Here is a 12,598-nt window from a genome sequence, read left to right as displayed (position 1 = left end):
AATCAGTTTATAAGAGGGATTAAATTTCTGAATTTCAGCTTTTCATATATACTTGTGAAATCTCCCCCTTTATCATCCAAAAGTTGCCAATTTGACTTTTTGAATGGCTCCCCCTTTCATTTATAATTCATTAGCAATGAAACTTCAAAAATTTATGAGTTTCAGCTTATGTATCGGGGTGCGAGAGGAGCGTGCCAAATTCTGAATTTTGATAGAAATTTTTGATTTTGTGATTTTCATTGTTGCAAATTGCTCCCCCTTAGATATATAAGCTTTCTTATATGATTTTCAATTTGTTTGCCCATTTATTTCTCTTTTCTTTTCATAACTTCTTTACTCACTCTTTCTCACAAAAGTAATACTCTTTCTTCTCAAATGAAATACTCTTTCTTTTCTTAGAGTGAATACTTTATCTTTTCGTCTCCCCCTTTATATACTCTTTCCTTCTCTTCTCCTTTATATACTCTTTCCTCTTCTCCGTTTATATACCCTTTCCTTCATAACTTCTTTTATATACTCTTTCCTCTTCTCTTCTCCCCCTTTTTGTCATCATCAAAAACATAGATATGGGAAAAGATGCAATAACGAACAAACTTCAAACTTCATTGATCAAAATAGGAACATTTTCATATATTAATGCTCAAAACGATGAAAAGTACAATGTTCCACAATCAAGATTTAAAGGTATAAGGGAAAGACAAGATACATAAGGAAAAAAGCAAGATACATATAAGAAAAGGCAAGATACATACGAGAACTAGATTTCTAGCCTAGGCTCTAAACATAAATGCTAAAATCAGCCTAGGGAGAATCTAATGGCTGGGATCTAGTCCTCATCCGCCTAGCATAAGTGGCGAGGGGAGGTCGAGCCTGGTGAGACTGGGTCTGGCGTGGAGCACGTCGAGCTGGATGACTCTGTGCCGATATCTCTGACTCAGCAGCCTGTGGCATAGAAGGTCCATGTGTCTCTCTCTCTCTCCTGAGTGCTCCAATCTGCTGCCTCAGATCACTGATATCAGCAGACATGACATCCAAGCGGGCGTCCAATCGGCTCGTGAGCAGTAATAGTCCTCGCCTGAGCTGACATGAGCTCTGTCATCCTGCTCCAGAAGTCATCCGTATCTGTCGGAGGAGCAGATGACGATGGTCCAGCCTCTGAGGGTGCAGTAGGATGATCCATAGGCTCCTCATCCTCACCCTCTGGTGCCTCTCCCTCTGGTGCTTCACCCTGAATGCCTGCACCAGTATGTATCCACTGCCCGTTCACTTTCTCATAACCCATGCGTATGAGTGACCGTGCAGTGTACGTGTCTGTGGGTTGCAGATTCTTGAATGCTTCCTCCTCGAGAGGTAACCCATGCTGATGGAAGATCAATGTAAGTATCATGCCATAAGGCAATGATACCCTGTTGCTGCTTATTACCTTTCTCATTTGCCTCAATATCATGGCCGGAAGATTTAGGGGAATCCCCCTAATCATGCACTCCATAACTGCAAGATCTCGTTCTGAGATGAGATCGAATCTCCCGGTCTTCGGAAATAAAATTCTATTTATCATATTAAGCAACAACCTCATCTCGGCGGAAAGAGAACTAGCTATTACCTTCTGAGAGAAATCGAAGTTCTCATTTTCCATGATCAGCTGAAGAGCTCTCATTTTGTTATCTGATCTTTCCGGAATAGCTCCCGTGCAAGGTAGGTGTAGAAGCTCACTCAAGCTCTCCTCGGATGCACGGATCCGAACCCCTCTAACATCTGAAACAAGCCCTCCCATACCAGTCTTGAGGAAGGCGTAGAACTCTTGGACTAACCCGGGGTATATCACCACATCAAGGGAGCAAAGATACTCCCATCCTTGTCTTTGGATCCATTCCCAAATTCGAAATCCTTCTTGGTTGAAAAACTCCGAATGGATCCTTCTTCCGGTAGTAACCGGCCTCCCCGCAAATCTTGCAAGGAGCACTGAGGGGGAAGGAGGAGGAGGGACCTCCGCACGTGCCTCACGTGGTGGAGACACGGGAGAAGGCTCGGTAGGGCGCCTTTCCTCTTGTTGGACTCGGCTCACTCTTCCGGATCTTTTGGCTACGGCTCGTTTGGGACCCATTTCTCCAAGATCTTAAAGAAATCTACTGTTTGGAGGAGTCTAGTGGAGATTGGAGAGTGGGGACAAGGATTTTCGGAAGAAGACAAAGGGCAAACAGTGCCCTAGATGAGCTCTCGGGCCCCCTTTTAATAGTGGGGTCCCGACGTTGGGTCGACTCAAGAATTTTCTTGGGTCGACTCAACGTTGGGTCGACCCTTGTTCTGGGTTGGGTCGACCCAAGTGCAGAACTTGGTTTTCTCTCCCTTTTTGCTTCTAAAAAGTTTTCCTCGCTTTTAATCCTTATAAGCTCCTTATGGGACATTGATACATGAGTAAGAAATTTATAGACAACAAATTTGACTCATGTTTCATGGGATTTTTGAAGTTAGAAGAATGTATCATGAGACTACTAACTTCCTTTCATATTCATTCAATAAAAGGATCACATATACCTAATTCCCTTCTGAGCATACAGAATCTATCTTCACTCAGTGGTTTTGTGAATATATCGGCCAATTGTTTTTCCGTGCATATATGCTCAATGCATACATTTCCATTTTGCACATGATCCCTAATGAAATGGTACCTTATTTCTATGTGTTTGGCCTTAGAGTGCTGAACTGGATTTTTAGTGAGATTGATAGCACTCGTATTGTCACACTTAATAGGAATATTTTCTAGTTTAACACCATAGTCCTCTAGTTGTTGCTTGAGCCATAATACTTGAGCACAACAACTACCAGCAGCTATGTATTCAGCTTCGGCTGTGGATAGTGCTACTGAATTCTGCTTTTTACTAAACCATGATACTAAATTGTTTCCTAAGAATTGGCATGTGCCACTTGTGCTCTTTCTATCTAATTTGCATCCGGCAAAATCTGCATCTGAGTATGCAAGCAAATCTAGACATGAGTCTCTCGAGTACCATAATCCAATGGTGGTGGTTCCTCTTAAATATCTAAGGATCCTCTTAACTGCACTTAAATGTGACTCCTTAGGATCCGATTGATATCTAGCACATATCCCTACACTAAATACAATGTCGGGTCTACTAGCCGTAAGATAGAGCAAGGATCCAATTAGTCCTCTATAGAGCTTAATATCTACACTTTTCCCTTTTTCATCCTTGTCTAGCTTATTAGTGGGATTCATTGGAGTGCCAATTCCCTTATGATTTTCATTACCAAACTTCTTCAGTATTTCCCTTGTATACTTAGTTTGATGAATGAAAATACCTTCTTTGGTTTGTTTGATTTGTAATCCTAAAAAGAAGCTTAATTCTCCCATCAAACTCATCTCAAATTCTCCATGCATTAAATCAGCAAATTCTTTGCATAGAGTATCGTTAGTGGCACCAAAGATTATGTCATCTACATATATTTGTACCACTAGTAGATTTTTGTCCTTTCTTTTGAGAAATAGAGTTTTATCTACATTTCCTCTACAAAAGTCATTATCAATGAGAAACTTACTTAGTCTATCATACCAAGCCCTAGGTGCTTGCTTTAATCCATATAATGCCTTATGCAATTTAAACACATGATTTGGCAATTCATGATTTTCAAATCCTGGAGGTTGTTCTACATATACTTCCTCTTCAATAATACTATTTAAAAATGCACTCTTCACATCCATTTGATATAATTTAAAGTCCATAAAGCATGCAAATGCTAGAAGTAATCTTATAGCTTCTAATCTAGCTACAGGAGCAAATGTCTCATCATAATCTATTCCTTCTTCCTGATTGTATCCTTTAGCTACAAGTCTAGCCTTATTTCTTATAACTACTCCATTTTCATCTAATTTATTTCTAAATACCCATTTTGTTCCAATTACTGAATTATGCTTTGGTCTTTCAGTTAATGTCCATACATTACTTCTTTTAAATTGATTTAATTCCTCTTGCATGGCATTTATCCAATTAGTATCTTTTTCAGCTTCTTCATAAGTTTTAGGTTCTAATTGTGAAACAAAAGCAAGATAATCATTTAAATTCCTAAGAGAAGATCGAGTTCTTACCCCTTGAGATGGATCACCAATAATTAAGTCTTTGGGATGTCCATGTGCATACCTCCATTCTTTTGGCACGTCTTGGGGTTGTGGTGGCACGCAATCTTCTCCCTTATCTTGATTTGGCACGTCATCTATATTCAACTTTTCAAAGTCTATAATTCCTGTATCATCATCAACAATACTTTCTTTCCTAGCAGACTCACTATCAGACTCATCAAATATAATATTGACCGACTCTTCCACTACTAAGGTTCTTTTGTTGAATACTCTGTATGCCTTGCTAGATGTGGAGTATCCTAAGAAGATACCTTCATCTGACTTGGCATCAAATTTACTTAAGTCCTCCTTGCCATTATTTAAGATAAAACATCTACATCCAAATACTTTAAAATATTTTGCAGTTGGTTTCCTATTGTTCCAAAGTTCATAAGGAGTTTTCTTAGTTATAGGTCGTATTAAGACTCGATTTAGAATATGGCAAGAAGTGTTTATAGCTTCAGCCCAAAAGTACTTTGGAAGATTTGACTCGCACAACATTGTGCGTGCCATTTCTGCCAATGTCCTATTTTTCCTTTCAACAACCCCATTTTGTTGAGGCGTTCTAGGTGCTGAAAATTGATGTGATATTCCATTTTTAGTGCAGAATTCCTCGAAGTGTTGATTTTCAAATTCCGTGCCATGATCACTTCGAATTGCTACCAATGTGAGTTTCTTTTCATTTATGATTTTATTGTATAGTTTCAAAAATTCTGAAAATGCTTCATTCTTATGTGCCAAAAATAAAACCCATGTGTACCTTGAAAAATCATCTACAATAACTAGTCCATACTTCTTCCCTCCTAGACTTGTAGTTCTAGTAGGTCCAAATAAATCCATATGTATGAGTTCAAATGGTCTAGTTGTTGAGACTACATTTTTCGATTTGAAGGATGACTTAGTTTGTTTTCCCAATGAACATGGTCTACATATTTTGTCTTTTTCAAAAGTCAATTTTGGCACATCTTTTATTAACTCCTTCTTAACTAGTTTTGATATTAATTCCATACTAGCATGTCCTAGTCTTCGATGCCAAAGCCAACTAGTTTCATTTTTCTTTTCTTCATTAGTAATTAAGCATAAACCATTTTTCTTGCCTAATTCTTGAAGATCTACTAAATAAATATTCCTTTGCCTTTGTCCTACAAGTACAATATTATTATCTTTAGAATTTGTGATTATACATACAGATGCTTCAAATGTAACTTTAAATCCTTTATCACAAAACTGACTTATGCTAAGAAGATTATGTTTCAAACCTTTAACTAATAAGACATTTTCTATAAAAACAGATGGAGCAATGAAAATTTTACCCTTTCCAATGATATACCCTTTACCATTGTCTCCATAGGTTACTACTCCACCATTCTTTGGTTCCAAGGTGACAAATTGATCTTCGTCACCAGTCATGTGTCTTGAACAGCCGCTATCTAGATACCAACGTTTTTCAACTTTGTCAGCTGCAAGACACACCTGCAATCAAAATCAAGAAGAAACTTTAGGTACCCAAACTAAGTTGGGTCCTTTAGGGTTAGTACTCCATGTTCCTTTTGGAACCCAAACTTTTTTGAATTTTATCTTTTGATTATTACTTGATTTGTTTTGACTAGACTTTCTAAAGTTACATTCATATGCTCTATGTCCTAACTTATTGCAATAATAACAAGTAATATTTTCATTTTTAGCTTTTACAAAAATATTCTTTAATAATTTTTGTTTCCTATTTGTTTTATATCCTAAACCGGCCTTATCATATACAGCTTTTTGGCTATCAAGAATCAAATTTAATTTGGTAGAACTAAGAGTAAATTTATCTACCAAAGTTTTATATTTTTCAGCATCTTCTTTTAACTTAATATTTTCAGCAATTAAGTTCTTGGTTTCATTTTCAAGTTTCCTACTTAATGTTTTGTAGTTATGAGACAGTTTTATCTTATCTTTAATGAGAGATTGATTTTCTTCTTTTAGAGCTTTGTTTTTATTAATTACTTTCTTATGTTCTTCCATGAGTTCTAAAAATGCATCATGTAATTCATCAACAGTAAAATCACAGTCAAGTTCAGAATCTACCTCATCGTCATTGGCCATATGACATATTTGGGCCGTGTCTTGATGATCTTCGTCCTCCGAACTTGATTCCTCACTCTCACTCCAATCGGCCATAAAATTCTTCTTTTTCAATTTTCTTGCCATCCACTTCAAATCTGGGCAATCTATCTTATAATGCCCGGGTTTGTTACACTCATAGCAAATGGGAGTTTCTTTCTCCTTTTCTTTGTCCTTACCCTTTTCTTTGCTTGAGTTACCTTTAATGAAGGGCTTCTTTTTATGGAATCTATTCTTACCTCTCATGAATTTTCTGAATTTTCTCCCAAGCACTGCCATCCCTTCTTCATCAATATCTTCATCATCATTTGAATCTTTCGATTCAGTTTGTTGTCTAGGGGTGGTAGTCTTTAGGGCAATAGGCTTTCTCCTCTTGACCTCATCTTCTGAATTTTGCCTCATTGTCAACTAATAGGTCATGAGTGATCCTAGAAGCTCCTCTAACTGCAGTGTGTTGAGGTCCTTTGCTTCTTGAATAGCGGTTACCTTGGCCTCCCAATTCCTTGGTAGAGACCTGAGAATTTTACGCACCAAATCAGAGTTAGAATAAGACTTTCCTAAACTCTTAAGCCCATTTATAATATCAGTAAAACGAGTAAACATATCAGTTATGGACTCAGTAGATTCCATTTTAAACAGTTCATACTTGTGTACTAATATGTTTATCTTAGACTCCTTAACTTGATTGGTCCCTTCATGTGTGACCTCAAGTCTATCCCAAATTTCTTTGGCGGTGGTGCAAGTGGATATTCTATTAAATTCATTTACATCTAAAGAGCAGTAAAGTATATTTACAGCTTTTGCATTTAACTGTGCTAATCTTCTATCATTTTCATTCCAATCCATTTTTGGTTTGGGTATGATAGTGCCCTCTATGTTAAGTGTGGGTGTGTGAGGTCCTCTAGTGATGATTTGCCATAGTTCATAATCTGAAGCTTGAATGAATATCCTCATTCTGGCTTTCCAATATGTGTAGTTTGTGCCATTAAATAGAGGAGGTCTATTTGTGGATTGTCCCTCACTCATTGCACATCCCACTTGGGTTGTCATGATCTTTAACTCTTGATTGCTAGATCAATGAGTACTATTAGAGCACCTTGCTCTGATACCACTTGTTGCCCAAGGTGACAAGCCAAGAGGGGGGGGGGGGTGAATTGGTTTCTTCTTACTTTAGTGCTTTTAAAACTTTCTTAGTTAAATGCGATGGATGCTTTCTTAGGTTATTAGAGTGAGTTAAACTAATGCAAGAATAGAAAGTAAAGCAAGAGAGAATGAAAGCACAAACACAATCCAAACACAACAATATATAGTGGTTCGATGCTCTCCTTAGCACCTACGTCCACTCCCCAAGCGTACCCTTGGGAATTCACTATAATCTCGCGGATTACAGTTGGATTGTTTTCCGGGCTCACAATCCAAAAACCTTGTTGGTTTTACGGGATCACCAACGAACCTATACAACTTTGGTTTTCCGGGTTCACCAAAAACCTTGTTGGTTTTGCGGGCTCACGAACGAACCTTTACAACTTTGGTTTTCCGGGTTTACCAAAAACCTTTGTTGGTTTTGCGGGCTCACCAACGAACCTTTACAAAGTATTCAAACAAATGAAAAGAAAAGATTTAAACTCCTAAATGAGCATATGAAACAATATAAACTACAAAGAAGAGTTAGAAAGTATTTATCGCTTTGAAGTGGCTTTGCTCTTCTTTGTCAAGGATGCTTCACTCTTCAAGGGGGGAAGGAGCTCTTGATGCCTCTTTGAATCTGCTCAATCCCTTTCTTTGATTTTTGAATGAAGCTCTTGATGAAGAAGATTAGGGCACTTTTGTATTCTTGTGTATTCTTTGATAGACCTCTCAAAAGATATTACTCTCTGATGAATAGTGCCCCTTTAAATAGCCTCCCACCTTCTTTGGTCAAGCCCCAATGGTTAGAATTCAAAAACTAGCCGTTACTGACCTTGGGAAGGACAAAAAGTACATCTGCAGAACTATCCGTTACTGTTCAGCCCGTGTTTGGGTCGGCTCAACCTGTCCTTGGGTCGACCCAACTTGGCCTTGGGTCGACTCAAACATTCCTTGGGTCGACCCTCTCAGAGAACACAGAAACATGAATTTCAAACTTCCTTCACTTGGGTCGACCCAACCATTCTTTGGGTCGACTCAAAGTTCACTTGGGTCGACTCAACTTCTTCTTGGGTCGACCCTCTCAGTAATTCCAGAGAGCCATTTTCTGTCTGTCTTTCTGTCTTCCATTTGGGTCGACCCTCTCAGGGTTTGGGTCGACTCAAAGTTCACTTGGGTCGACTCAACTTCTTCTTGGGTCGACCCTCTCAGTAATTCCAGAGAACCATTTTCTGTCTGTCTTTCTGTCTTGCCTTTGGGTCGACCCTCTCAGGGTTTGGGTCGACTCAAGCTTGGGTCGACTCAACCACTGTGTGGGTCGACCCTCTCAGTAAATCCAGAGAGCATTTTTCCTTTGCATTTTGAGGTTCTTTGGAGGTTGGGTCGACTCATGCCTACCTTGGGTCGACCCAACTCACTGTTCATTTGTGCTGTTTTTGCAGGAGTGTGCCAGATGATTCCTTTAAGTCCCGGGGTCGACCCAATCAACCTATGGGTCGACTCAATTCACACTTTGCTGCATTCTCAAGATTAGATCCATCCAAATGAACAAGACCATATATATATTTTCAATTAAGCATATGTACTGAGAGTAATGAACTTATAAATGAAGTATCAATTTAACTTATAGCATGCTTTGGATAATTGTTTGTTAATCATCAAAATAACACTATCATCCTCAGCTGCCGTTTCCTAACCGAGAAGAAGCCATCCCGGTCCATTCCAACGCCTTGTTCTCCATCACGAATCTTCCCAGCTTCTACGATTCCTTGGAAGTGTTTATTGTCCATCGATGCCATCAATGCCTCAACCGGTTTATGAGTCCATGGGTTTATTTATTTCTTTCTTATCATGTAATTGGTTGCCCTGCCTATAAAGAGGGGTTTATCTCGTTATGTAAGGAGGGGAATGAAATCAATGAATAGAGGAGAAGCTGTTTGACAAATTGCTTGAAAGAGTTTGGTGTCCAATCCCAAGAACCTACCTTCCTTCCTTCTCTAAAATCTTTCTCTTCTAAGTGAACGCGACATCCCCTGACTTCCGCGATTTCCTCTAGCGCAGGCGGCGCTCATCATCCGGCTCCCCGTTCCCTCTTCCGGACTCCTTCCCGATCCGACGATTCGTCGTCCGGATTATTTATCCTTTGAATAGATTATCTTTTTTTGTTTTCCCATACATCCTACTACCTCAATTAACCCAGGACTTCTGTTTCAGATCTTGTCGGTTTCCTCCATCCATCTCAACGAAGGACGACCCGTCAGCGAACCAGGACCCTGGACTTGCCTCCCTCTTCCAGGACTTTTCTCAAGCATCGTGTCCGTGTGATCCTTCCACTAAAATTCTGAGTAAGTCGTTATTGGGTTCAGTTTAAGTTCCCAGATTTTTATGCTTAACAACAGGAAATTAAAAGTAGATCAACGTGCCCTAATTATGTGTTGATTTCCTAATCAACAGCGATCCTTCTTTTAAATTTATTAAAGGAACTGATCAATTGTCGGTAGTTTCTTACAGTAAATTCGATTTTAATATAATCATCTGATAGCTGTTAGATTTGAGTTGGCTAATAGTTTATGAATTGGGTTGCTGAAATCTAATTATAAAAAAAAAAGAAATTTTAGATTGCATGCATTGATCCTGTTCCACATCAAGTTTGGTATCAGAGCATAGGATTATTAGGGCACCATTTTCATGCATCATTGCAGAACTTAGAATTACTAGGCACTAGTTTTAATCTTTCCGCATCCTTTTCTAAGTATAGTTTATTTGGGCATCATCATACCTTAGCATTTTACATTCCACAGTACATTAAGAATAGGCCTGCATCTTAGTCACATTTCGGCAATTCATCAAGCATTCGGCCTGCTAAAATTAGCTCTGCATCATCCTCCCACTACCAGAAAACACGCGTATAGTGACGGAGATTCCCGTCACTATACCGTGTTTCCGGTTACTAATATGGAATTTGTGACCGGAGCTCCCGTCACTGACTTCGTTACAAAAACACGCGTCGCTAAATTCTCCGTGACGGCGGCGATTTCCGTCACTAACCTCCGTGACAGAACCGCCGTCACTAAGCCGTTACAAATTCAAGAATTAAATATTTAAGAAATTATGTATTTCCCGTCACTATCCAGTTGCGGAGTTAGTGACGAAGGCAACTTGGTCACTGATTTTGTCACAGAATGCGGTCACAAGTTTGGTCACTAATCTGTCACGACCTTTAGTGACAGATTTAGTCGTCACAGACATGGTCACACATTTTGTCACTACATTTGTCATTAATCCCGTCACTGACCTAGTGATAAGTTTACGGTCACTAATTGGTTACAAACGCGCTGAGCAAAATCAATTTTTATTGACCAAAATCCTGTCACTAAGTTTATGACTGCTCGTCACAATAGTTGGTAAACAATTTAGTAACCAAAATTTGGTCACCGATCACAATCTAATAACCTGGTACATTTGGTACATTGATTGGCACATAATAATAATAACAATAATATCATTAATAGCAAAGGCATTCAACATTACGCAAAAGTCATTTTAAATGTCATTCAAAATTGGCATCAACATGTCCTGAATCCATCAAAATCAAAGTCTAAAAATATGTCATAAAGATCAACAGAGATTTCATTCCTCCTAGGAATGCAAAGACCTATCATCTAAGGCAAAAACAATTATAATGAAGCATGATCAGCAGAACCATCTTCTTTGATTGATAGAAATCAGAGGGCAGCTTCTCACTTTCCGGCAACATATTCTTCACTATTTTCATGATTCGATCATAGCAAGATATACTCATATTAAATTCAGACTTGCAATTTAATAATTGACTAATAGCAGATAACTTAGAGTGTTTTTTACACCCTTCCCACAAAGGTACTTCTGCATCTTTCAACAAAGAATAAAAATCTGCAGCATCCTTGTTTGGCTCTTCCTCATGATTAACTTCAAATGCACTTCTCAAATGAAGTTCCTCTTCTGGACCCATAGCTTCCATCACCATGGTTCTATATTGCTGACCATGTTCACAACCAACATCCATTGATGTGGATGCTTCTACTGCACTTGTACTTACAGGAGCAACTGCACCAAGTAACTCCCCATGTGCAAACCATGTTGAATATCCCGGTGTAAACCCCTTTCTCAACAGATGAACATTGACCGTATCACGGTTAAGAAATTTCTGGTTGTCACATCTTATACAAGGGCATCTAATCTTATCACCACTACAATACTCTAACTGAGTAAATGCAAACTCAAGGAACCCTTTAACTCCATCACAGAACTCAGCTCTTATATAACCATTTTCACTAAGTCGGTGGTACATCCAATTACGATCAACTGACATAGTTCCTCTAAAAATCAAAAAAATAAAACAACATAAGAAAGCCTAGAAAATATTAGAGAGATGATAAAAAAAGAAAACAACATAAGAAAAACCGAACCATTAAAAACACGAAAGGCAAGATCGTAAAAAATGTAAAAGAAACAAAAACTGGTATGATATTTATGAAGATGAGAAGTTATCATAAGCATGACAAAAATAAGTCATTCAATCTTGTCCCAGCATCATTGATATTAAGAAGGCATTCAATCTTTACAAAAAGCTGAACATAAGGAATTAACCTTTACAAGTTATCTGTTCATTCATCTAATACCAGCAATATTCAAAAAGCATTTAATCTTTACAAAGACAAGGAATACAAGTCAAATCATCCAAATTTACATATGGAATACTATCTGCTTCACATAGAACAAATGTGAATATACATGATCGCCTCTGATGCTAGGAAAGCATGGTACTTCTTAGCAAGCTTTTTGACCAGCTTCTTGATTGCACACTGGAAATAACTCACAACCATGAAGCAACACCACTTTCCACCACTTTTCATTATTCCTTGCAGATGAACAATGATTGTAAAAATGAATAACATGACGAAAAAATTAAAATCCATGAACTTTACATAATCCCAACCCATCAACCCTCAAAATTACAACAATAATCAGTGAAGCAGTCTAAATATATGCAAACCATTGGTAGGACTAACAAATGTGTCAGAATAAAAATGCATAATATTAAGGAGCTCCTCAAGTACAACATTATTTTTGTCTATTTTAGCAACAGTAAATTCGACATAGTGCCCGTATCATGATTTATCCAACCAAGTGATGTGTCCAAGTATCATAATAAAAGCAGCTACTCAGATATATCAAAGTTTCTTTCGTCTATTT

This window comes from Phoenix dactylifera, chromosome 9 (genome assembly GCF_051530095.1).
Source record: "Phoenix dactylifera cultivar Ajwa chromosome 9, Ajwa_hap1_PhDact_Kaust_v1.1, whole genome shotgun sequence".
Lineage (NCBI taxonomy): Eukaryota > Viridiplantae > Streptophyta > Magnoliopsida > Arecales > Arecaceae > Phoenix > Phoenix dactylifera.
The sequence above is the reverse complement of the archived record's forward strand: the minus strand, read 5'-3'. Positions refer to the sequence as shown.